This window comes from Haematobia irritans, chromosome 4 (assembly GCF_050003625.1).
Source record: "Haematobia irritans isolate KBUSLIRL chromosome 4, ASM5000362v1, whole genome shotgun sequence".
Lineage (NCBI taxonomy): Eukaryota > Metazoa > Arthropoda > Insecta > Diptera > Muscidae > Haematobia > Haematobia irritans.
Window position 1 is genome coordinate 224833826 of NC_134400.1, and position 24080 is coordinate 224857905.

The 24080-nt window shown below is 32.3% G+C and overlaps 1 protein-coding gene and 1 long non-coding RNA gene across 6 annotated transcripts in view; one reads left to right on the forward strand and one right to left on the reverse strand.

Annotated features, from left to right (window-relative positions):
- Nucleotides 1–24080, forward strand: part of rhea (Talin_middle and talin-RS domain-containing protein rhea) — a 73554-nt gene that overhangs the window by 6958 nt on the left and 42516 nt on the right. For all 5 annotated transcript variants that reach the window (XM_075303685.1, XM_075303686.1, XM_075303683.1 and 2 more), the window contains one exon: nt 23236–23387. The gene's annotated coding sequence lies outside the window, so the exon portion shown is untranslated. The remainder of the gene's footprint in view (nt 1–23235; nt 23388–24080) is intronic.
- Nucleotides 384–968, reverse strand: LOC142232960 (uncharacterized). Its single transcript, XR_012721262.1, has 2 exons — nt 830–968; nt 384–774 (listed from the first exon to the last, which is right to left on the reverse strand). It is a non-coding gene; the product is annotated as an uncharacterized LOC142232960 (long non-coding RNA).

Here is a 24080-nt window from a genome sequence, read left to right on the forward strand (position 1 = left end):
CGTATAGAATTATAGAACCCAAAAAACTCTTTCAATGGTCTCAAAACGTGCACATCAAACAACCCATGAATCATTTTCGAAAGAAATTCCATTTAAACAAATGTATTTAAATGAATAAAACTGATCGTGTCCATGGGTAACTAAGATATTCTCTATTTCTTTCTAATCTCTATTTCTTTCTTTCTAATGAACCCTTTGGATTCATTCGATAAAATGGATCCAAAACAAAATAATTTACAAAAGTTCGAGTAAATTTCGAATTAACGTATGAATTAGTTTAACAATTGGTAGCATAAAAACTCTGACGTGACGTTTTTATTTTACTAAAAGCTTATGAATTTATTTTAAAAGAAATTTTTACTAAGATTAGTTAAAAAAAAAACTTTTTAATTTATAAATTTATATTAAATAAATTTTGATTTAACTTAACAAATTTAATGGAATTACTTTGACTGTCATTGTCTCTCGATAACGTTCCCAATAACAGCCATCTTAGTAGAGTTGCGTGGCTCCATGTTTGTTTCTAGTTTTTATTTTGGCACGAGTAAAATTGTCCTTTCCAGATCACCGGCCCAGTCCGCATCAGTATAGCATTTTATATCAAGATCTGATTCAGATTTCATTTTCAATTTCTTTTTCACAGTTGCCTTTAAATACCTCACCACTCTCTTAACAGCCTCCCAATCACATTTCCTTGGAGTTTCAACTCTACGACAATCGAAACTGCTACTGCTATATCGGGCCTAGTTGTAATAGATATGTGGAGAAGAATACCTAAAACAGATCTATATTGTCCGTTATTGGGAAGTAAATTTTCATCATGTCTTACCTTCCCAAAATCTGGATCCATTGGTATTAAGCTCGGTTTTCCATCATTTAAGTTTGTTTTATTTATAAGATCATAAATCTTTTCTTCTTGATTTATTAAAAAATCTCCGCCTGGAGTTCGTTTTATTTGTATTCCCAAATTAGAAAGAAATGTATTAGTTGACAATTTTAAAATAATGCTACTTAGATCAAATCAAATGTGTCCACGTACAGTGTTTTGTTGTAAAGTAGAATATATAATGTATTTTTTCTAATAGGAATCAATACCAAAATCATTACTGTGGAATCGGGCATTCTATTTTTTTTTTCAGTGTATGATGTGCACAATTTATTTGATTTACATATTTTTCAAACATTTTGTGTATCACAATATTTTTCAGTGTACTTATATCGCAGCATATATAGTTTTCTAAAAAAAAATATTGTGTATTGTCTGAACAAGTATTTTTCCTTTTATTTGTTCATTGTACATCTATCGTTGAATAAACAACTATGTATTGGCGGATTTTTAGACGAACAAATATATTTTTAGATATCTCTATTGTACTCCATTGATTGGCGGAGGAGTCCAAATGTTGCAATGGTATGTAGTTACAAGTGAATTTTTCTCACCTAAATAAAAAAACAAAACAAAAACAGAAAGGTGTTGGAAAACATAAGAAATGTGTAAAAAACTCGAATGGTAGATTATTGCGATATTCTCCTACACCCAGAAAAAAGAGACGTCCAAAGAAGGTCAGTGTGGAGATTGGGGGTTATATCAGATTATGCGCCTACATAAACTACTTTATGTGGACAAAGTATGATATCTATATTCCAAAAGTAAAAAATGCGCTGATGAAAAATACGATGTGGATCATCAAATGACCCCAGCATAAAGGTTAATGAATTTTTCTGAATTATTAATACTAAGTTGACCTTAGTCCAACAAAATTTTCTTTCATAAAAAGATAACGAGGTTTAATTCGAATACTTTAACTGTAAGCCAAAATGATGTTTGCAAAGATTTCATGCATTTTCCTGAATTGTATGTGATTGTTTTTAAAATTTTCCTTAAAATTCACCCTTTAGAAAAGTTGATCTTACGTGGTAACAAAAAAGCTTACAATAGTCTTAGTGGGCCTGAAATAAAGGGTTCCTACTATAATTTAAAAGTTTTATGTTAATTCGAGCTTGAGATCTATATATATTTTCCATTTGTTTTTTCGTTAATAGTTCGCAATTTGATTGAATTGAACTGAAGTATTCATGTAAATTGCGAAATATTGAAGAAGAAACAAATGAAAAAATATATCGATCTCAAGTTCATAAAACTTTTATTTTTAAAATAAGATCGAAACAACAACAAAAAAACATTTTATGTTTAATTTAGTCAATAAATTAATCGCTTTGCATGTATTATATATCCATTCAGGAGGACTTCACGCATCTTTGCGTTGCTTGAGTATTTTATTCTTGAAAATATTTAGAAAAATACCTTTTCTATATGAATTTTAAGAAGCTACTTTTGCAATACTATGAACATTAAAAATTTTCATATTAATGAATTGATTTCTCTCCTACATGAATATAGCGCCATAGATCTTCGATTGCTCCCAATAACAATGTGTGAATGTTGAAATTGAATTTGAAACGAGTTTTATTTGATTTTCAGCAACATTTCAAATCTGCCAACAAAAACTGACGTCATTTCCCCTGTTAGTAGCTTATTACTACCATCATTCGATATGGAAGAGAGAGAAATATTCAAAGAAAATATTTTTTTTTATTTGCCGATACAAATGGAATTTACATTGAACATTTTATGAAAATGAAAAGGTGGGCGTACAAAAGCACAAGATATTCTGAGTAGCAAAATTCATTCAAAATTGACCATTCGGTTGAGGTCCCATCAATTGATTCACACATCTACAGGCCATGAAGACACCTTCTTCTGTCTCTTCTTTGCTTTTTATCGAATCAATCAAAAGTGACTACATTTAATAAAAAAAATAGCCCTGAGCGATTATTGCTTGCTTTTATTTGCAAATATGATTACAGTGTGAAAAAGAGGAGAGTTCGTAATTCGTATGAAATAGCCGGTGGAGAAAGAAATATGACAATGAATCTTAACACTTCTCACGCATACAAGCACATACAAATTAGTATTATTCGCTTGTTGTTTCCAAAACCCGCCACATAACAGTATACACTCATCAGATATGGTCATACATGTTTGTTTGCTTATCTTAAATTTTGTTTATTGAAGAGATTATTCATTGAGAGTAACTATTCAGTTGAATATATGGGTGAGATTATTATTTTTTGGATTGTTGCGAGAGTTTGCCATATGGTCAGAGTTGGATATTGCAAATACAGTCACCAAGATACGAGTCCACATTAATACATATTAAAAACAAGTGAGTGAACTAGGTCGGTCGGGGCCCAAAACAATCCACACTGAATTAGTAAACCTGCGAGTTTGAGGGGGTCTTATTAAAGCCATTTTGTGAGATTTTTAATCGTGGAAGTGGGACAATGAAGATATATATTTGGGTTATATCGTACTCTGAAACAATATAGCTAATATTAAAATATACTATAGTTTCTAATGACAAATTTGTATAATATCGTTTACTGAATTGGGGATGTATAACTAAATTCGTGAAAATCGGGCGTTACATAGATAAAGTCAAACGAATTTTTGTACCAACTTTGTTTTCTATAGTTGTAAACATCAAATATTTCATATAAACAAGGCTTTTGAATTTGAATTAAAAATTGTACGTAACCGTACTGTTTTTCAAGAGAAAAAGAAAGAAATTGTATATAATTCTCATTGTTGCGTTTATTATAAACTCAGGTTTGTTTATTCTTAGGAAAAAAGAGGTATTTTCGTTTGGAACCATTTTCTCTACGTGTTGTCAATTTTCTTTATTAATAACAATTAAACGGTTGGGGAACTGTCTAGCTGGCTCCGTCTCATTGCTATTCATTTTATAAAGTGATAAAATGTTCAAATAAATACATAGAAAGTGAAAAGTGGACAACGTTTGTCGCTCAATTAAGAAGAAAACATTTTATGAACTCATCCTCATTTTTTCTCTTTTTACACTTCAGACAACGGATTGCAATAATAAAAATATGACACATGCATTATCGGTGTTGAGTGCATTATGGATCAGTGTTGCCAACCTGTGTTTTTTACATTGTTACATTGAATTTTTAAAGTGTATCATTGTAGGATTTTTTTAAATCGAGAATAATTATGTTTTCTTTTTATATATTTATGAGAAGGGTTAAAAAACACTTCGTAACACTGTTATGGATGTACAATTGAGCGCTCCATTTTTAAGATCCCCAACCTTGATGTGAGAACAAATCGCATATAAAAGGTGTGTGTGTAGCCTTTTAATAAATTAGTTTTTTTGCATTCCTTGTTTGGTTGCAATGCCCGATATTTATTTATCTATTCATTTACAAAAATATTTCAACATGCCGTATATTGTCAGATAGCAGCACAACTATTATTGATAGTAGATTGATTGGTGAATAAAAGCATTTGTTCTCGTTTATATGTTAATTCTCTTCTGCACACTGAAAAAAAGCATGCCCGGTTCCAAAGATTTTGTCTTTACTTTAACAATTGTGGTATTCATTCCGAGCCAAAGAAGCGGAGTATACAAATAAGGATACTTTAAAGACACAATTCTCTTTTAAATTTGGGTTTTGTGTACTTGCTTCTAGGAAGCAAATTTTAATATTTTGTTTCTTCATCCTTTAAAAACGAGTTAACGACAACTTTTTTTTTTCCAAATTCCAAATTTAAAGACAATTTCATTAATTTTAAAGAAATTTTCTGAGTTATTAAAGTCAAGTTGCAAACACTGCTCAGATTCATCAACACGTTGTTGTTTTTGGTCAAATGTGAGCTCGCGCAGCACCCATTTTGCACAAAGCTTCCGCATATCCAAATATTGATGAATGATATGACCAACACGTATCTTTGATATCTTAAAGGCCTCTGCTACTCGATCAACTTCATTTTACGGTCATTCAAAATCATTTTGTGGATTTTTTTGATGTTTTCGTCGGTAACCACCTCTTTCGGGCGTCCACTGCGTTCACCGTTCTCCGTGCTCATTTCACCACGCTTGAATTTTGCATACCAATCAATTGGTGTTGATTTCCCTGGGGCAGAGTCCTGAAACTCTTTATCAAGCCAAGTTTTTGCTTCCACCGTATTTTTTCCCTTCAGGAAACAGTATTTTATCAAAACACGAAATTCCTTTTTATCCATTTTTTCACAATAACAAAAGTTGCTTCACAAAAGACGCTCTATCTCACAAACTAATTGACTTGACAGACGTCAAATTTTGACACGAATCATTTGAAGGTTGGTACTATATAATATATGCATATGCATTTAATACTAGCGACGCCATCTATGTGTCAGACCGGGGTCTTATCAGCCAACCTGTTAGGAGAGATTATAAAAAACAGGCTATCAACGACTAATAATCATTTTTGTTATTATTTTCTTATTTTTGTGATGTCGGCATTTGTTATACAAATTGTTCAAATTTTTCTAAAATTAACCTACATATTCCTTCCTGGTGGCTTCATTTTTTTTTATTTTTTTTTTGTATGAAAGCATTTGAAATATATGTAAATTACACATTATTTCTGCTTTTCTTCAACCCAAAATGTATATTTGATACATAATTTCTATTGAAGGGCTTCAGGTGTTTGCATCTAAAGTTGTATGATTACTTTAAATGCGTTTTTGTGTACATTAAACATTCGGCTATAAATAGACATACTTGACTGTATTCATTACGGTACACAAATAGGGTTGCCAGATGATGGTTGCCGAAATCCGGGACATTGTGCCCGCCGTACATTCCGGGATTTGTCGGGACAAGCAAACCACAGTCACATTTTTCGAAAATAGTTGCCCATATTTTATCATTTGGTACTTCTTTTGGTAAATTTGCATAAACGCCATGTCGTGTCGTTATTGCCTGCAGACTTTGAAATTCTAAATATATTGAAGCCTCTGAAACTTTCTCCCAAAATGGTTGCGATGATTTTATATCACGTTGTCTTTTGAAAGTCGCTAGCCTAGACTCATATTTACTAGCAATTACTTTTCGGTTATGGCAAACAAAATTTAGATCTGAGGTGGCAATCGCTGCTTCTTTCGTAGTGCCTTTCGATACTAGGAATTTGGGTATCGCAAAGGACATGAATTTGGGTTTATTTCGCATCACAGTTGGCGATTGTTATAGTGTCACTAAAGAGTCTATGGTAGTGATAGAGATAGCATCGATTTTCAAATGTTGGCAGGGAATACAGACTTGAATAGAGTTGGACATTAACCGTGAACTGATAATCACAATTTGTAAAAATACATTTCACAGAAAAACGTGAATTTGAAATAAAATTAGATATGTGCGTATATTTTTTACATTTACTGTTCAAGCGACAGCTGATGAGCCGAAAGACAGTGATAGTCATTTGATTTGTTTCTGTTAGTGATGAGATTGAATGAAATGGCAAAAAATCTGATAGACAAAAACATACATTTAACAAGTATGAAAATCGAAAACCTAAAAAAAAAAATTGAAAGCGATTTAATTTCAAATCGTTTTCTTTTCTAAGAAATGGGAAAAATTAAAACATATACCTTCCTGGAGACGAAAGTCCGAGACAACCCAGGCGAATCACGGCCATCTGGCAAGCCTATACGCAAAAAAAAGTTTACTTGGATCCAAAGATTTTGACCTTCCCTTACAGATTTTGCTATTGATTCCGAGCCAAAGATGCGGCTTCTTTAAAATAAAGGAATTTTTAGCGACCTATCTGGCTTGAAATCTACGACCAATAAAATTAAAATTAGGATACAGATCTCATGTATCAAATTTTCATTCTCTTTTCGCGGTTTATTAATAAAGGTACAAACAAATGCCAGTTTAAAAATCCAAATTATAACAGATACTTCAAAGTAAAAAAAAATGTTTTCTTAATTCCAAAAAAAACTAAACAAAAGACGCTAAATCCTAAAAATAAGTCTTAGACTATATTTGAAGCGTTTTTATCTTAAATCTAAAGTTTCAATATTTCAGTTAATTTAATGAAAATTTCTTTAAATCAAAAATGTGTTTCTTTACTTTAAGGGAAATTAGCATTAGTTCAAAGAGATGCGAATTTAACCGGGGGACGCAGATTTACAAAACTTGTGTCCTAAATATAATGAAAAAAATTTTGAAGCAAAGATTATAAAGTTTATTTTAATTAAAATTTCATTATTTTAAAGAAATTTGTCCTTAATATTTTGTAAATTTCGCATCCTAAAATTTTTATATTTGCTTTTATATTCCATTTTTCGCGGTTTACGCAATGCGTTGTTAGAATAACGAGAATTTACTAAGATTTTTGAATTCTTTATCATAAAAACAAAAGTGAACTAAAAGTAAGGAAACAAATATTAGCGCCATATCATTACCATATTAACTAGGGCGTAGCTCATTCTTACTAATTATGAGAAATGTACGAAAAATTTCTCCTGCATTTGTATGTATTGATCATATTTGAAATTTATACCCACGTTTAGTTCATAAAACTTTTGAGACATACTTGAAATAAAGAAAATTTCATTCACCTGGGAAAATTGTCTTAAAAATTTTCAAAAATTAACTAAAACAAAATATTTTTTTTTAATGAAAGTAAGTTAATTTAGCATTCGATTAATAACGGACTTTTTCTGTCCATCGGAGCCACATGGCCCAGTGGGTAGTGTGCTGGCTTACAAAACGGATAGTCCGCGGTTCATTTCTCCGTCCGGGCAAACGGTAAAATTTAAAAATAAAAATTCCGATATTTCTCCTCCTAAATTTTTCGTATTAAATAATAGAAAGTAGTAAGAGCTAAATAACTAATGTGCAAGTGGGAAAGATATATGGAATATGCATTTAGCCAGATAATGAAAAAAAAATATATTTTTATTTGAGCTAGTCCTTATTAAGTCGGTTTTACATCCTGTAAACACATTTTTAAACAAGTAAGTAAAGTAGAAAGTCGGGCGGGGCCGACTATATCATACCCTAAACCAACATTATAGAATTAGTAATCATAAGCATTTGTGGGGTAACATATAGGTCTGGGAAATAAACCGCAGTTGCATATTTAAGAAAATTAAGGGGTACATGTCTATGGGTGCTTTGTGTCAATCTGACTAAAGCTCATAGTCAATGTTGCCAGGGAAAATGTTCGGTTTACCCTACAAGGACAAAAAAAAGTTCCCTACTTTCCCATACATTCCCAAACAATTTCCCCTACTATATTTTTCGTTAAATTTAAAAAAATTTTACAAAACAAAAATGGTTCTAAGTACTTTATTATCTTAAAACATGAATATGCAACGTATATAACTTAGAATATAAATTTGTATTACCACCACGGTTTCCACAGTTGGTAGAATTCTACCCAAATTAGTAATCTTTTTTGTTAAATCTCTATAAAAATAAAATTTTGGAAAAAGTTTCTATAAACAAATTTTTGTGAGGAATTTTTCTACAGAAATAAAATTTTGACAATAAATTCTATAGAAATAAAATGTTGAGAAAAAATTTCACAGAAATAAAATTTTGAGAAAATTTTTTATAGAAATAATATTTAGAAAAAAATTTCTATAGAAATACAATTTTGACAAAATGTTCTATAGAAATAAAATGTTGACAAAATTTTTTACTGGAAAAAAGTTTACCACACATTGTTAAAGATCAAGCCTTGCCGGCTTCTAATTTCCTCCTCTAGAGCCACCAAAATTTAAAAATTATTACAAATTGTGTTGAGTGAAAATGTCCTACATTGTGGCCCTACGTCCCTACAAGACGCTAAATATTAGAAAAACCCTACATATAGGGAATTTCCCCTACTTCTAGCAACACTGGCTGTGTTGATATTGCGCCTACGGAGTTAGTATGTCACTAATATTTAGCCCATTATTAAAAAAGAGAAAATCGTTAAATTAGTGTGGGTAATAAATACAAATTTGTAAAAATCGAGCAATATTCTTATGTAAGAGCTACAAGTACGTAAGTACGATTGGCTAGTACATCAAAAATTGAAATTTGAGTAACATTGGTTAATAAATAAGAGTACTATGGCCAAATTTGGGAAAATCGAGCGATGCATATATGTGGAAGCTATATCTAAATCAGAAACAATTTGCATAATATTTTGCGGGTTTGATTAATACCACAAACGGTTACCTTGTGCAAGATTTGAGTAAGATCAGTTAAGAAATGAGGCCTATATGGTCAAACATAAGGTTATTAGGGGCGAATTTTTCAAAATCGGGTGATACATATATGGGAGCTATATCTACATCTGAACCGATTTCGATGAAATTTTGCACATATAGTTAGTACTATAGAGGACTGGATCTAGCCAACTTTTAGTAAGATCGATTAATAAATAAGGGTTCTATGGCCAAATTTGGGAAAATCGGGCTATACATATATATAGGAGCTATATATAAATCTGAACCGATTTCGATGATTTTTTGCACATATAGTTAGTGCTATAGAAGACTACATTTAGCCAAATTTGGGTAAGATCGGTTGATAAATAAGGGTTTTATGGCCATATTTAGAAAAATCGGGCGGTACATATATATGGGAGCTATAGCTAAATCTGAACCGATTTCGATGATTTTTTGCACATATAGTTAGTGCTATAGAAGATTATAGTTAGCCAACTTTGAGTACTATTGCTATATAACTTTGAGACTATTGTATGAGCTGTCATGATGCGGAGGAAAAAGAATCAATTAAACACCTCTTGTGTGAGTGTCCTGCATTTTGTGTAAAGCGCAAGCAACTTTTAGGAGCATATAGCTTCAGATTACTGGCGTATCTGGAAAACGTTAACTTAAGCAGTCTGCTACTGTTTTTGGAACAATCTGGTTGGTTCAACAAAGAAAAATAATCAAGAAGGTTCAGCGGTTAAAACTAGAAGTGCCCATATGTAATAGGTACTTTTAGTTAATGTGGTATCACAATGGACTGAATAGTCTAAGTGAGCCTGAATCTTAATCGGGCTGCCACTTTAACCTAACCTAACTTTGAGTAAGATCGGTTGATAAATAAAGGTTTTGTGGCCAAATTTGGGAAAATCGGGCGATACATATATATGAGAGCTATATCTAAATCTGAACCGATTTGGATGAAATTTTGCAGACTTGAAGGGCGATGGAAAAGATTACCTTTTGCCAAATTTGGTGACGATCCGTTTGAAAAAACGTGCAACGTGACCCCAATTGTCGAAATCGGGCGATACATATATATGGGAGCTATATCTAAATTTGATCCGATTTCTTCCAAATTCAATAGCTTTCGTCCTTGTGCCCAAAAAACTCCCTGTACCAAATTTCATCAAAATCGGTTAATAATTGCGACCGGAATCCTGTGAACAACAAATACATGGACAGACGGACGGACACCAAGCGCTAGATCGACTCAGGAGGTGATTCTGAGTCGATCGGTATATATTTTATGGGGTCTAAAATCAATATTTCTGGTAGGCACATTTTTTGGCCGATCAAACTTATTATACCCTGACCAGTATGTGGTTTAGGGTATAAAAATATACGCACAGACTTTTGCGGACACTGTCTGCTTCTGCTTATTATTGAAATTTAAATGTACTTAAAAAACTAAATTCTAATAAAAATCTATTTAAAAATATATTGAACTAAGAAGAATAAGGCATCTTCAATTTTGCAGTGTTTTTGGTAGTCAACAAGTCAAGCAAATGAACAAAAGCTAACTCAATCAATATCATTCTGATTTAAAAATGTATGCAATATAATTGTAAATATTTTAGATGTTAAACAATGTTTACCCAAATAAAGACTGAAAACCCAAATCGTTCTGATTTGGTTTTTATTAACTAGTTACAAAAATTCGGAGTGCTTTTTTGCTTTTAATTGTAATTGTTTTTTTTTATAACAAAATATTTTTATCAGTTGTTACAGAAGTCCGAAAAAATTTTCTCACTTATGAGTCAGAACAACAACAACAAGCTTATTTTTTTCTTCTTGACTGACGTCATAATTGTTTCATACATTGATCATTTCATAATTCGGCCCTTTTTCATAATCAACTTTTTACTGTATCCTTCGAAGTATTCGATATTATTTTAAATAAACAATTCGTGTCTACCAATACGATTAGTTGAATACAAAATAAATTAACTATTGATGACGAATATTGCCTCTTCTGTAGCACATTGTTATGTATATTTAATTTTATCCAACAAAACTGTCAATAAATAAACAAAAACCATCGGTTAGTCATTTCTGCTTCCTGATAATTTTGTACTACATAGGCCCTGACTCATAGCTTACTACAGTATTAATGAATGTTTTTTTATTTAGATTTGTCTTGTATTTAAGATATCTTTCGATTAAAATACAATTGAATGAAACAAAAATATAGACGACCTTGGGTAAAAAGATGTTGAGAAAGCTGCAAGCACTCATCTGCTTCTTCGCACTTTCAAGAGGTCGAGGTAACAAAAACGTATCATCAGGTTATTTGCAATTGTCATTAGGTCTGCATGCGTACCACCCAGTTTTTAAATCAATTAAAATAACTAACATACTAATATTTTCTACTACATTTCGAATTACCAATGTGAAATATATTGTTTATAAGTAAAAAAACAGCCGATAGTTATGTGCTAACTGTTGCAAGTTTTTACTAGGAAAAAGTCTTTAATAAAAACTGCAACTTCTCCATTTCTCAAATGTCAAATTTGATCCCTCCCTGGGTTTCTTTTGCTGGCTTATTGGAGTAAATGAACGACTTTACCAAAAAAAGTTGGTGGTTTATCTAATTTCGGGTTTTATTTTTAATTGACAATTTTATTATGTTATCATCACATCAGCGACCAAAGTTTTTTATTTGGATAAAAATTTCCACTGCATAAAACCCTTTTTAGCTATAATAAATTCCACAATTTGTTTTCTATGTGTAGGTTAGGTTAGGTGGCAGCCCGATGTATCAGGCTCACTTAGACTATTCAGTCCATTGTGATACAACATTGTATTGAATATACATTTGTATGTTCATGTAGTATTGTAGTGACATTGTGATGCTTTTATGCGGATATTGATAATGTAACGAAGTTGAGCTCTCTCGCCGCTACCATTGTTCTCTATAACATTTATTAAGTAATATGAGAACAAGCAAATAAACTCATTTATAAATATACTCAGTTATGAAGAAAATCAATCCTAAGCCATCCATTGATGACAGAACAAGTGCATTCACAATATTCCGGGACATGTGTGTTTTGTATGGGATTTCAATTAAGAAAGAAATCTCACAATACTGTAGACAATAAAGCAAATTAAAACAGTGTACTTCTGTGAAGTGATAAGCATCGAACCACCCATTCATTTTCTACTTATCACTCCCCCTGTTAACTCATCTTCTTCCATTGTCATTTGGTAAGAATGACGAAATTGCACACATACACATGTATCTCCACTGATAACCCCTTCTTGAAGTATGCTGCGTGACAGGACACTGTCACATTGAGATGAGAGTAAAAGCAAATCTCCATGGCTTTTTGCACTCTACAATAAATTAACTTAACGACCGCAAAGTGGTAACAATGATTCCAACGGATAATGATTGAGAGTGCTAGGCTGGGAATGGGGTGGAATTGGACTATAAAAAGCCTAATGGAATTGATTGTAACCGCGTAAAAGGCAGGGGAGCTCTAGGCAATGTGCGTTCAAAATGTAAACAAACAACTATAATTGAGCTAATAAAGGAATAGTGAAAGAGAACGAATGTTTGAGGGTAGAGAGGAAGCATTGCGTGTGGGCGTCTTTGATTTGATTGATTTCAGTCAATTGGGTTTGTTTACATTTATCCTCACTGTTACTGCTAACGGCAATTTAGCGGCATGGGGGAGATTTTTTAGTGACAAATACTGTTTTGTTTTCCCAGTTTGTTATTTGAGTTCTCTAGAGAATGGACACGATATGCGATAAGTGTTTTGTGAGAACATATGTCTTCATTAGTGTGTGAACACAACACTGCATCGGCCAATGAGTTATTACATTTTTATAGTTGAAAAAATATTTGGCATATATGCTCTTGTTATTCATAATGATTTAGGATATTCTCTTTACGATACTAATTTTGCATTGTAATCTCTAACTTCAATAATCATTTTTAGTATCTCAGAACGACAAAGTCCATTATCTACTCGTCTACACTCAAAAAAAAGTTTACTTGGATCCAAAAATTTTGACCTTCCTTTAAGGATTTTGGTATTGATTCCGAGCCAAAGATGCGGCTTCATTAAAATAAAGGCATTTTTTAGGGACCTCCCTGGCTTTAAATCTAGGATCGATAAAATTAAAATTGGATACAGATCTCATTCATCGAATTTTTGTTCTCTGTTTGCGATATATTAATAAAGGTATTCATGTACAAACAAATTCCAGTTTCAAAATCCAAATTATGCCACGTACTTCAAAGTAAACCCCGTTTTCTTAATGCTAAAAAAACTTAAAACCAAAGTTGCAAATCCTTAAAATAAGTCTTAGCCTATATTTAAAGCATTTGTATCTTTAATTTAAAAATTCAATGTGTCAGTTGAGTTAAAGACGATTTCTTTAAACTAAAAATGTTTTTCTTTATTTTAAGTAACATTTACCTTAATTCAAAGATCTACAACTTCAACAGAGGGACGCAAAATTTCAAGATTTGTGTCCTAAATTTAATGGAAAAAAATTTTGAAGCAAGGATTATAAACTTTCTTTTAATAAAAATGTCATTATTTTAATAAAATTTAAGTTGCATAATCGTCCATATTAGGTCAATATATTTTTCAGTGTAGCAATTATAATGAATACTTTGGGTTTCTTCGTTGCCGGACGATGTGTTTGAAATTAACAAATATCAAAAAATCATATCATGATCAATATGAACTAAATTATAACAATAGTTAACCTTTTTTTAAAACTACCCTATTTTATTTATTTTTGTTAGCAACTGAGTTTTTTTTACACATGGATGAACACTATAAATTGGGAAAAACCGGAAAGTTTTGATATTACCTAGAGATAGTTGTGTCGATCTTTTAAAACTAATGCTAATAATGGAGTATAATGAACTTACAATAAACGATGTATTTTGGAATTAAAATATTTAATTACATTTGACTTTAATGAAAAAAACTAATTCGTGCTAGGGGTTATGTAAACCCCTGTGTTCACAATTCATTCCTAAATGCTTATATTTTTTATTCCTTATTATTATTCTTATGCGAATTTTTATTATCAATAAATTGAGGGTACTTTACGGCAATCGTATCCATTTGCTCGTTGTGGATTCCATGTCATCACCCATGGACAAGACCGACACTCCGACAGTGTCATGCCTGCAAAAAACCTCTCTTTGAAAACATCCTGGCGACATTTATTTCCTTCCGCTTTTACTTTAGTCATTTATTGATATCTTGGCCATTTTCGATTTGACAACGAATCCAGGCATTTTTATGGAATTTCTTTGTCATGGAAGACTGTATTTGTCATGACGATGCTAGGTCTGATGTGTGATTTTCGTAATTGTTGTTGAAGTAGAAAGATTTGGTTGAATGTTGCTGCTTTTTACTGCCGTTGTTGTTGGCACTCTCCATTCTTATGGCTATGCGTTCAAATATGTTGCTGACAAGTGTTTGCCATTGTTGTTCTTTGTTATTGTCAAAGTGGCAGCGATGGTGGTAGCTTGCTATTGTCGCCTAAGCTACCGCTGTTGGAGGTGCTGCTGCTGCTTGTGTTTTTTCCTTCTTTATCCATATCGGCTGACTGTTAGGAACGTGTGGACAACATTAACATCGTCACCGATGATATAGCCTCATTGGGTTATAACCACCATCCAAATCAAACCAGCAACGATACCACCACCATGTGGTGCGCATTACAATCGTGTAAATAGCAAGAATGATGATGATGAGGAAAAAACAGATTTGGCTCCCGCCTGTCGGGCACCTAAACTCTGGCAACACTGCCTTTGGCACCAAAACATACAAGTAGCGCTAGAAGCAGCAGCAAACTTACTGGCAAATTCAAATTTTAACTTGACTAAGTAACTATACGCAATACCACATTACTATATATAATGCTACAGTCACCATATCTTAATAAAGAATATTTTCTCGCTTAACCTCCTCAGCTTTATACACCCCAAACCACCCGTTATTTGTCTCCAAATGGATAGAGCGAATTTCATTGGTGAGATACGTGATTTCGATAGATTTCGGATTGATTCGTGCAGATTTATACAATAAGAAAAACAATTTGGAAAACTTGTCTTCTAAAACAGTCATACTGTCATAAATGTAATGTAATTGACGACAATATAACTCCAAGTAGGAACAACATGTACACTGTTTAGTTTAACAATACAACATAGAACATATTAATATGTTATAATAACAAAGTTTTAAAAATGCAAAGTTTTGCTTGGACGCTAAAGAATTTTCTTTAAAGGTAAATAAAAAGAATTATTAGGGTTTGTTTGATCTAAAAGAAAAGACTTTATAAGAAAGGGGAATTCCGTTTGTTCCTGAGGAAAGAATCTTTTTCTTTCGGTTGCCCAGTGGGTAGTGTCTTTGCTTACAAATTGTATGTTCCGCATTTCGACTCTCTGTCTGGACGAAAGTTAAAATTTAAAAAATGTATGAAATCGAATACATTACAGAAAAAAGTTCTGGAAAGTAAAAGTGGAAGTGAGATAAGAAGTTTATACTTTTTTTTACAAACAAACTTCTTTTCAGCGAAAAGTAAATGCTAAACGACATTTGTTTGTCAAAAATTTCCTTTGGGAGGAACGAATTATTTTTTTTGCGTGCAGAATGTAAAATATTTTCCTCCGTAACGAAATTCCTCTTTGTTATAAAATATCTTTTTATTTGCTAAAATTTTATTTCTGAGCACAGCAATATCTAGTGTATGTTCGTTGAAAGTTAGCGAAATATAACCTGAACACATGCTTTCAGAATATACAATGGTGATACCAAAAATCCTCTTAATAAATATATTGTAAATCTGACTACCATACTATATCACAGCAAAGCTCCTTTGTCCCGGTTTCTAGCCTTCACTTTAATACACCCCATAACATCAAGATCGATGGCCGCATTTTTGATTATTGCGGTATATTGTTCACAGCATAGATTGAAAATGCTACCCTTACAAAAAAATCGAAAATGTTAATTTCCCAATAATAAATGTACAATTTTCTATAAAAATACATGTTATGTTTGGGTACAAGATATCTACACGCAAAAAAAGTGAATTCTATATTGCAAATTGCCACTGACTGACCCATCACAGAACTGGTACCGATGCTCCAGTTAGTTGCAATTTTTAAATAGTCGTAATTCATTGATTTCCGTACTCGCTTGATATTAAAATCTTTTTGGATCTACATTCTATTGTTCGACATATTTCAAATGTTTTCAAATGTTCGAATTCGGATGTCCAAACTGAAATAGTTTTCTAAGAGTTTGTCCGAGTGTGAATCCTGAGGACCTGTCTATGGAGTGCTCCTGCTAAATTGTCCCAGGGCGTGTCCTTTGGAATGAGTCCAAGACATGTCCTAAAGTGTAAATTTACCCCGTCAATGACAAACCCATTTTAAAGTGGCCGGTCCCTTCCATACATTTTGACCAGAACTGGGACTGGTCCATACACACCAAGGACTAGTCCTGTACCGGTCCTGCGGTTGTTTCATTTCCCGTGGGGTATGTTGTTTGGAGAAAGTTTCCTTTACTCTAATAATTTTTTGAATACGTTAGATAAAAGAACTAACAAACGGGAAAATAATACACAAAAATGAAGCATAAAGTTTTACTAAATTCGTAATTCTCACAAAATAGTTCATTATTTCTTTAAATATGTAAATTTTACTGCAAATGCGCCCACCTTGAACTTCGTATGGCACAAAAGACATTCTTATAAATTTGAACTCCAATGTTTATCCTTCAAACTACAAAATTTTCTTTAACAAGTGAAACAAATTAATTATGTCTAATAAATTTTCTTGCATTTGTCGAAAAATATTTACTTATTTTTGTGATATCGGAGTGATGTCAGCGTTTGTAATACTATTTAGTAAAAATTTTCTAAAAATAATCAAAATTTCGTAAAATCAACCAAAATTTTTCTTCCTATGGGTTCACTGTTTTTTTAGTATACGAAAATTTCCTGTTGAGGATGTGAAAATCTGTAGATTTCTTAACACTTACTAACATTCTTTCTATATGATTTTTTGTAATTGATGTTTACGAGGGCGGTTCGGAAACTTCTTAGCCTATCTCTTTCATTGATAGCCTAAGAAGTTTCCGAACCGAATAGCTATAGTCTTGATGAAAAATTATTTTTTTGTGTTGTAAGCCAGGACGTTTTTCTCGAGTTTGTACATTTAATTGATCCAAAAGGTGGCAATAGTACTCTGAATTTATTGTTTTACCCTTTTGCAGATACACGCAGAGAAGAAACATGATTGTCACAATCATATTCGAAGAGCAAAATAATATGATAGGAACTTTTTTGCGGCGACCATGTAACATTTTCACCTGCAACCATGGTGGCTCAGTGAACATGGTTCTAAGAAAAATAAAATTGTCCTCATCTAAAATGTTTTTATATTGAAAAAAAATTGTTTCCTTTAAAAGACAATGGTCAGGATCTAAAATGTTATGGTATTCGTCAAAAATGTTTTTCTTCCAGTTAAAAGAACATGGTCACAACCTAAAATGTTTTGATCTTTATGAAAAAACTTTTTTCGTCGTCGAAAAAAAAGGACGCCACTTGGGAAAAGAAAACACAAAATTAACTTTATTTATTTGTTTTTATTTATTTATAAACTAATTCATTGTTTATTTGTATTTATAATGTCGTGCAAGCAAACATCACATATTTTTAAACACTCTATTTTGGTTCAATTTCAACAAGTGATGGGAACCACCGTGGTGCAATGGTTAGCATGCCCGCCTTGCATACACAAGGTCGTGGGTTCGATTCCTGCTTCGACCGAACACCAAAAAGTTTTTCAGCGGTGGATTATCCATTGACATTGAGTGGTGACATTTCTGAGGGTTTCAAAGCTTCTCTAAGTGGTTTCACTGCAATGTGGAACGCCGTTCGGACTCGGCTATAAAAAGGAGGTCCCTTGTCATTGAGCTTAAATTGGAATCGGGCAGCACTCAGTGATAAGAGAGAAGTTCACCAATGTGGTATCACAATGGACTGAATAGTCTAAGTGAGCCTGATACATCGGGCTGTCACCTAACCTAACCTAACAATAAGTGATCATTCCATATTTACTTCGTGCCCATCAAATGTACCAACGCAGACATCATGTAACTGCAAATAAAAATAAATTATACCATATATCAAAAAGCAGAACAAAAAACAGGTACATTTTTGCAATTACACTTCCCTTTTTTGTGTTCACATAAAACCACGTGCTACTTCTGAATAAATAAATTAACACAAAACGCAGTAATTCCGTATTCTCTGTCCATTCCAAGAAACAATCAACATACGACTGACGCGCAAAATGAAAATCATGTCTACATGCTTAATGCTTTTGTAAAATTCTTTTCGCTGCAAAAAAGTTAAAAAATTAAATGGTCACGAAAAAATTTACATGGTCTTTATGGCCATGTAATGGTTCTAGACATGTCTATACGTAACCTATAAAATACTTTCTTCCCTGCAAAAAAGTAAAAAAATTGGATGGTCAGGTACATGATTTTCCCGACCATGTAATGGTCTCAAATTCTATCATTTAAATAATAGAAAAAATTTGCGTCATTTGAGAACCATTTAATATATTTATATTTTTCCCCGCTCGAAAATTATTTTTACAAAGACAAAATACATGTTTTTCGCGACAATTACATAGTCTAGATAAGCATTAAATGGATGCGGCAATCATGCCCAAACATGTTTTTTCATGTAGTCAATCAATAAAATACTTTTGAAGTCCCAAAAAACCGTTGTCATAACCTTACCAGCCGATTGAATTGTTTTTGCCTTCTTTGGGGCACTTCCTCCAGCTTCAGTCCATTGTTTGGATTGTTCTTTTGTCTCTAGAGTATAGTGGTGGATCCATGTCTCATCAACAGTTATGAGACGACGCTTAAAATCCATTTTATTTCGCTTAAAACGATCCAAACAAGCTTGAGAAATGTTCATTCTTATTCGTTTTTGATCGACTGTTAACGAATGCGGCACCCATCTTGCAGAAAGCTTTTTCATCTGTAGTTCTTCATGCAAAATTAAATGGACTCGATCATTTGAGATGCCCATGATATTAGCAATTTCACGCACTTCTATTCGTCGAGCATTTAATACCATATCATGCACTTTGGCTACAATTTCTGTTGTTGTTGCTGTTTTTGGACGTCCACTACGTGGTTCATCTTTAATGCTTGTACGACCACTTTTAAATTCAGCAACCCAATTTTTTACTGTTGCATATGAAGGAGCACTTTCACCTAACACATTCACCATATCATTATGAATTTCTTGTCCCGATAAACCTTTTTTATGTAAATATTTAATGACAGCACGCGTTTCTAATTTTTCCATTGTAAAAAAATTGCGGATGTGTCTTTTTTGAACTCCTGTTCCTATATGAAAGAGTTGCCAGATCGAAACAAAATTTAACATGTGTTCATAACAGAGATGGAAGTTTCCAAAATACTTAACTTTTTTCTGTTTATACCACGCTTTTTGTGCTAGGCTAAGAAGTTTCCGAACTGCCCCCGTAGTACATTGTCGAATAATTCAAAAACTAGAATAGTAATGTTTGATAACATAAATAATATTGTTTCGCATTTCGAAAAAAAAATCAGTTTAGTTCATTACATAAATAGCTTAAACAATATTATGTTTTCGTGGAGGACAAGATCGATTACTTGTAATAGTTATAATATGTTATGCCGCTAAAATGTTAAGTTTACTTATTTTATTTCCCTTTCATATAGGAATGAAAAAGATTTGTTAGTGTAACACAAATAATATAAATAAACATATGGACCTACTTACCCAGATGTTTGTGAGTTGTGTATATATATGACCAAAATTTGGCAAAAAAAAAAACTAACAGGCAGCTTTTCATCTTAGATCTCATCATAATTATTCATAAAAAGTGGACAGACGAACATTAACAAAACGAAACTATCCCCTTTGTCACGCTTGCGTTGGGCTAGCAGTCAGTCACCACCAAAATGATCGTCGTCATAATCATCTTCTTTTCAATCGCACCAAAATAATTATTATCGTAAGTTTTTATACGAACAATTCTCTAAAAATATTTTCGTGATTCATAAAAATGACGTGGTGGCGTTCCTCTGTATGGCAAATTGGCAAAGTGTATCGTATTTGTGTTTTTTTCTCGTATCTGTAGAAGATCATCATTTACACAAATTCATTTTGCAAGATCATCATTAAATGTGAATAATATAAAATACAAATGAAAAGAAAGAAAAATGAAATGAAAAACATAATTGAAAATGAAACACGTTGAGGCTGCCACATCACACATGAGCTTTGGGTGAAGGTGAATTTAAAAATAATTCAAATTTGATTTTTTACATTAAATCTTTGGCGGCAGCCTCTTTTTCCCACAACAAAAATAAGCGACACAAAAATTGATGTTTTGGTTGATTTTTTTCAGCTTTGTTTTCAATATATAAACATTAAATAGTACGTAAATTGGTTTGTATTGCAAAAACAAAATATTTGTTTGTAGTTAAATATAGTATGCCAAGTATGTCTCAAAAATTGTATGATTTCTTCCAATGATTTTTCTCTTTACTTTTAGTTCATTTTTTTCTTGTATGAGAGGGCGTAATTTTTTTTCCATAGAACAGTTTACTTTTTTCCGTGTATGTTGCATTATCTCTTATGTAGTATAAATATTTTGTTCAGTGCATATTAAATTGCTCTTGCTATACTCTTACGTCATATGATGAAACTAAATATTCATCGAATCACTCTCGTATGTATCCTACCATTTTTCTCTAATTTTTAATTTAATGCGCCTTCCAGACTAGATATTGGCCTCACTATAAGTTTTGTTCGAAGACATAATCGATACTGCAACTGCACTGAAAAAAAACATGCCCGGTTCCAAAGATTTTGTCTTTACCCTAATTGATTCCGAGCCAACGAAGCGGAGAATTCAAGTAACATAAGGATAGGATACTTGTAAGACTCAATTCTCCTTTAATTTTAGGTTTTAATTTAAATTTTTGGTTTTTTCAAGTTGTCTTCATATGTTATCAAAGTCCTTTACAAACTTTCAGACTCGACTTTCAGTGCAAACTGTGCTATGTTTCAAGTAAAAAATGTCTTTAAAAGAAAGTGTTGAAAAACATGTCCTATTTTTGAACACTTTTTTACTTTGTAGTCAAGATGCAAAAAGGCAACAAATTTAAAGACAATTTCATTAATTTTGAATTGTTAAAGTCAAGTTGACCTTAGTGCAAAAACATTTTCTCTCATGTTATGATACCCATTTTTAGGTTGAATCACTTAATTATAAGGACAAAACGACTTTATTGAAAAGTTTATCGACTTTTGGAGAAGGAAAAAACTTTATATCAGAGAAATGGGTCTTCTTGCTAAGCAAAATTCGCATTCGTATTTTAAGGACATGAAATCTTTGGCCGCACGACAATATTTTTTTAAAGGGATCGACAACACATTTATCGATATTTTACTTACCTCCGACAATTCTTAGCTTTCGGCCGCACTGTAAGATTCTTTACAAACCCAGACATTCCGTCCGTATAAACTTATAGTCTGGACGGCGCATAACGAAGGCCTACGGAATTATTTTCTGATATATCTATCAACACATAGCCCACATAGGTGTAACAAACATTACCCTATAGCAATATCTTTAGTTCCAATACAAGAAATGAGTAAACCATTTAGTTTTTAGGATCCCAATGAAAACAATTTCCCAAACACGTGCTTATTGATATACACAATGAAAACGTACATTTCCACGGACGTTGGTGTCAATCAGCATGGGTTTGTTTTTCTTTTACACATTTTACTGACTTTAGCTAACTAAGGATATGCACCGCATTCCATAGCCTTTCGCGTATTGTTCTCCTTTCGTAAGCCTCTGACGGCATAGTTGGTTAGCTGACTATCTTTTCTTTTGGACATTTGTATTTCTATATAGGGTCTATTTGAGGCAAACAACTTATAGTTAAAACTCTCTCTATCTCTCCCACTTCTTTCGCACATCTCTGAGCCACTGTTAATTGCATCTAGATAAAATAGTTACGTACGGGGGACGAGTGGTGCGGCTGCAATGAGTGGATTTTTCTATTATTCGCGTGTAGCATGATACTCTTATGTTTGCTGCTATTGGTCGTGTGCAGCAGCGTTGATGACATTATTCTTCTGCATTTGACTTATTTGGTAGCAAGGCCACTTTCTGGTTTTCTACTGTGATTATTTTAGGTTTCATCTTTTTATTACCGCAACATTACATTAGTGTATGTATTTCTAACCGCTAGTGCCACCATTAATAGATGCTGAAGAATATACATAATTGCTTATTATTTTGTTAATGTTAAAGTACATGGATCGCTGTGGTTAAGAATTGCTATCGTATATGTGTGCGTGTGTGTGTGAACTAATCTCAATAGCAGAGTTAACATGTAACAAAATCGCTATAATAGGTAGGAACGGTTTGCCGTTGTTTGTCCATACCTTAAGAATCAACCTTAACACTACAAAGAGATAACCACACTGCGATCTTGTGATATTACTTACCGTGTTGCCATAATGTTGCTCCCTTTCTCACCGTTAGCGTAAAACGCACATTTCTTACTCTCCTCAATTGTAGTGAGTTTAGTTTGGTAATGTCGATATTGTCATGTTCTCCATCCATCATCCGTCAATATGGCAAAGGCTGGATTGTTTAATGTCGTTTTTGGCATCATTTACCACCACCCATAAGGAAATCAAGATTTTTTTCTTTTTCTGCGGTTTCACATTAGCCCGTTTAGTGAAATCAAGCAATGAAAGAATAGAGAAGAGAGTGAGCGCTACTGGGTGAAATATTTGTTTGTGGTTTGCATTTTGTGGTATTTACTTAGTTTGTTTGGTAGATTAATGGACGATCAGCTAGATGCGGATTCTGCGATGGTGACTAAATTCCTATTTATTATATTTGCCAATGTTTGAAGAAAGAAAGTTTACATTACATCCGTATTAAAAATAAATTATTAGTAAAGATATGCATGTCCCTTCCATTTGTCTAATCAAATTTTCTTTCTCTTGCCGTTTTTTTACAGATTCAATACATCGAGGAATATACAAATTAAAGGATTGCTGTTTTTCCTCAACGAACGACAGATGCTTTAAGCATTTAGAATTTATATCACTTTTTCTCTTTTTTCTTTTTGGATTATAACTTATTTTAAGGATTTTTAAAACTAATTGCGAGGTGAGTAATTTACATAAAAATTTATCCTTGTATTTATGTTATATGCAAAGTATTATAAATGATGTGGTATCATAATTGGCTTTATAAATATAACTAAAAAACTAAAAAAATTGTCTTGGAACATTCCTGATATTTTTTTATAATAATTAATCTCAAATTATTGCAACATTTAAATAACTCTTTAAATTAGATTGAACTAGAATTGCTTGCCCAAGGAGCTTTTTTCCCTTGTCGTTATAATATGTACACTGTTAGAAAAATATGTTTTTCATATGTTCCGATATAAACAAAATGTGTTTCGGGCACAATTTTTAAACACAATATATTTAAGTGCAAACATATAATGTTCCTAAACTAATACTAAATGTTTGGGACACATATGTTAATATGTTAGAACATATTATGTTTGGCTCATGAATGTTTCATAAAAATAATATGTGTGAATGTAAACATATATACATTTACAAATTTCGAGTAAACATATATAATATCCGTGAAAATAAAGTTAACTTTAAAATTTATGATAACATTGTCTTAACGTTAACAGAGCTCTGCTAAGTGCTTAACAGAGAAAAAATAAAGTTAACTTTAAAAAGAACAAATAGTTAAAATAAAAAAACGATCATTTGTGAAAAACTATAGAGGGGGCAGTATACACCCATATACCAAATTTTAGGGCACGATGTGTAGAAT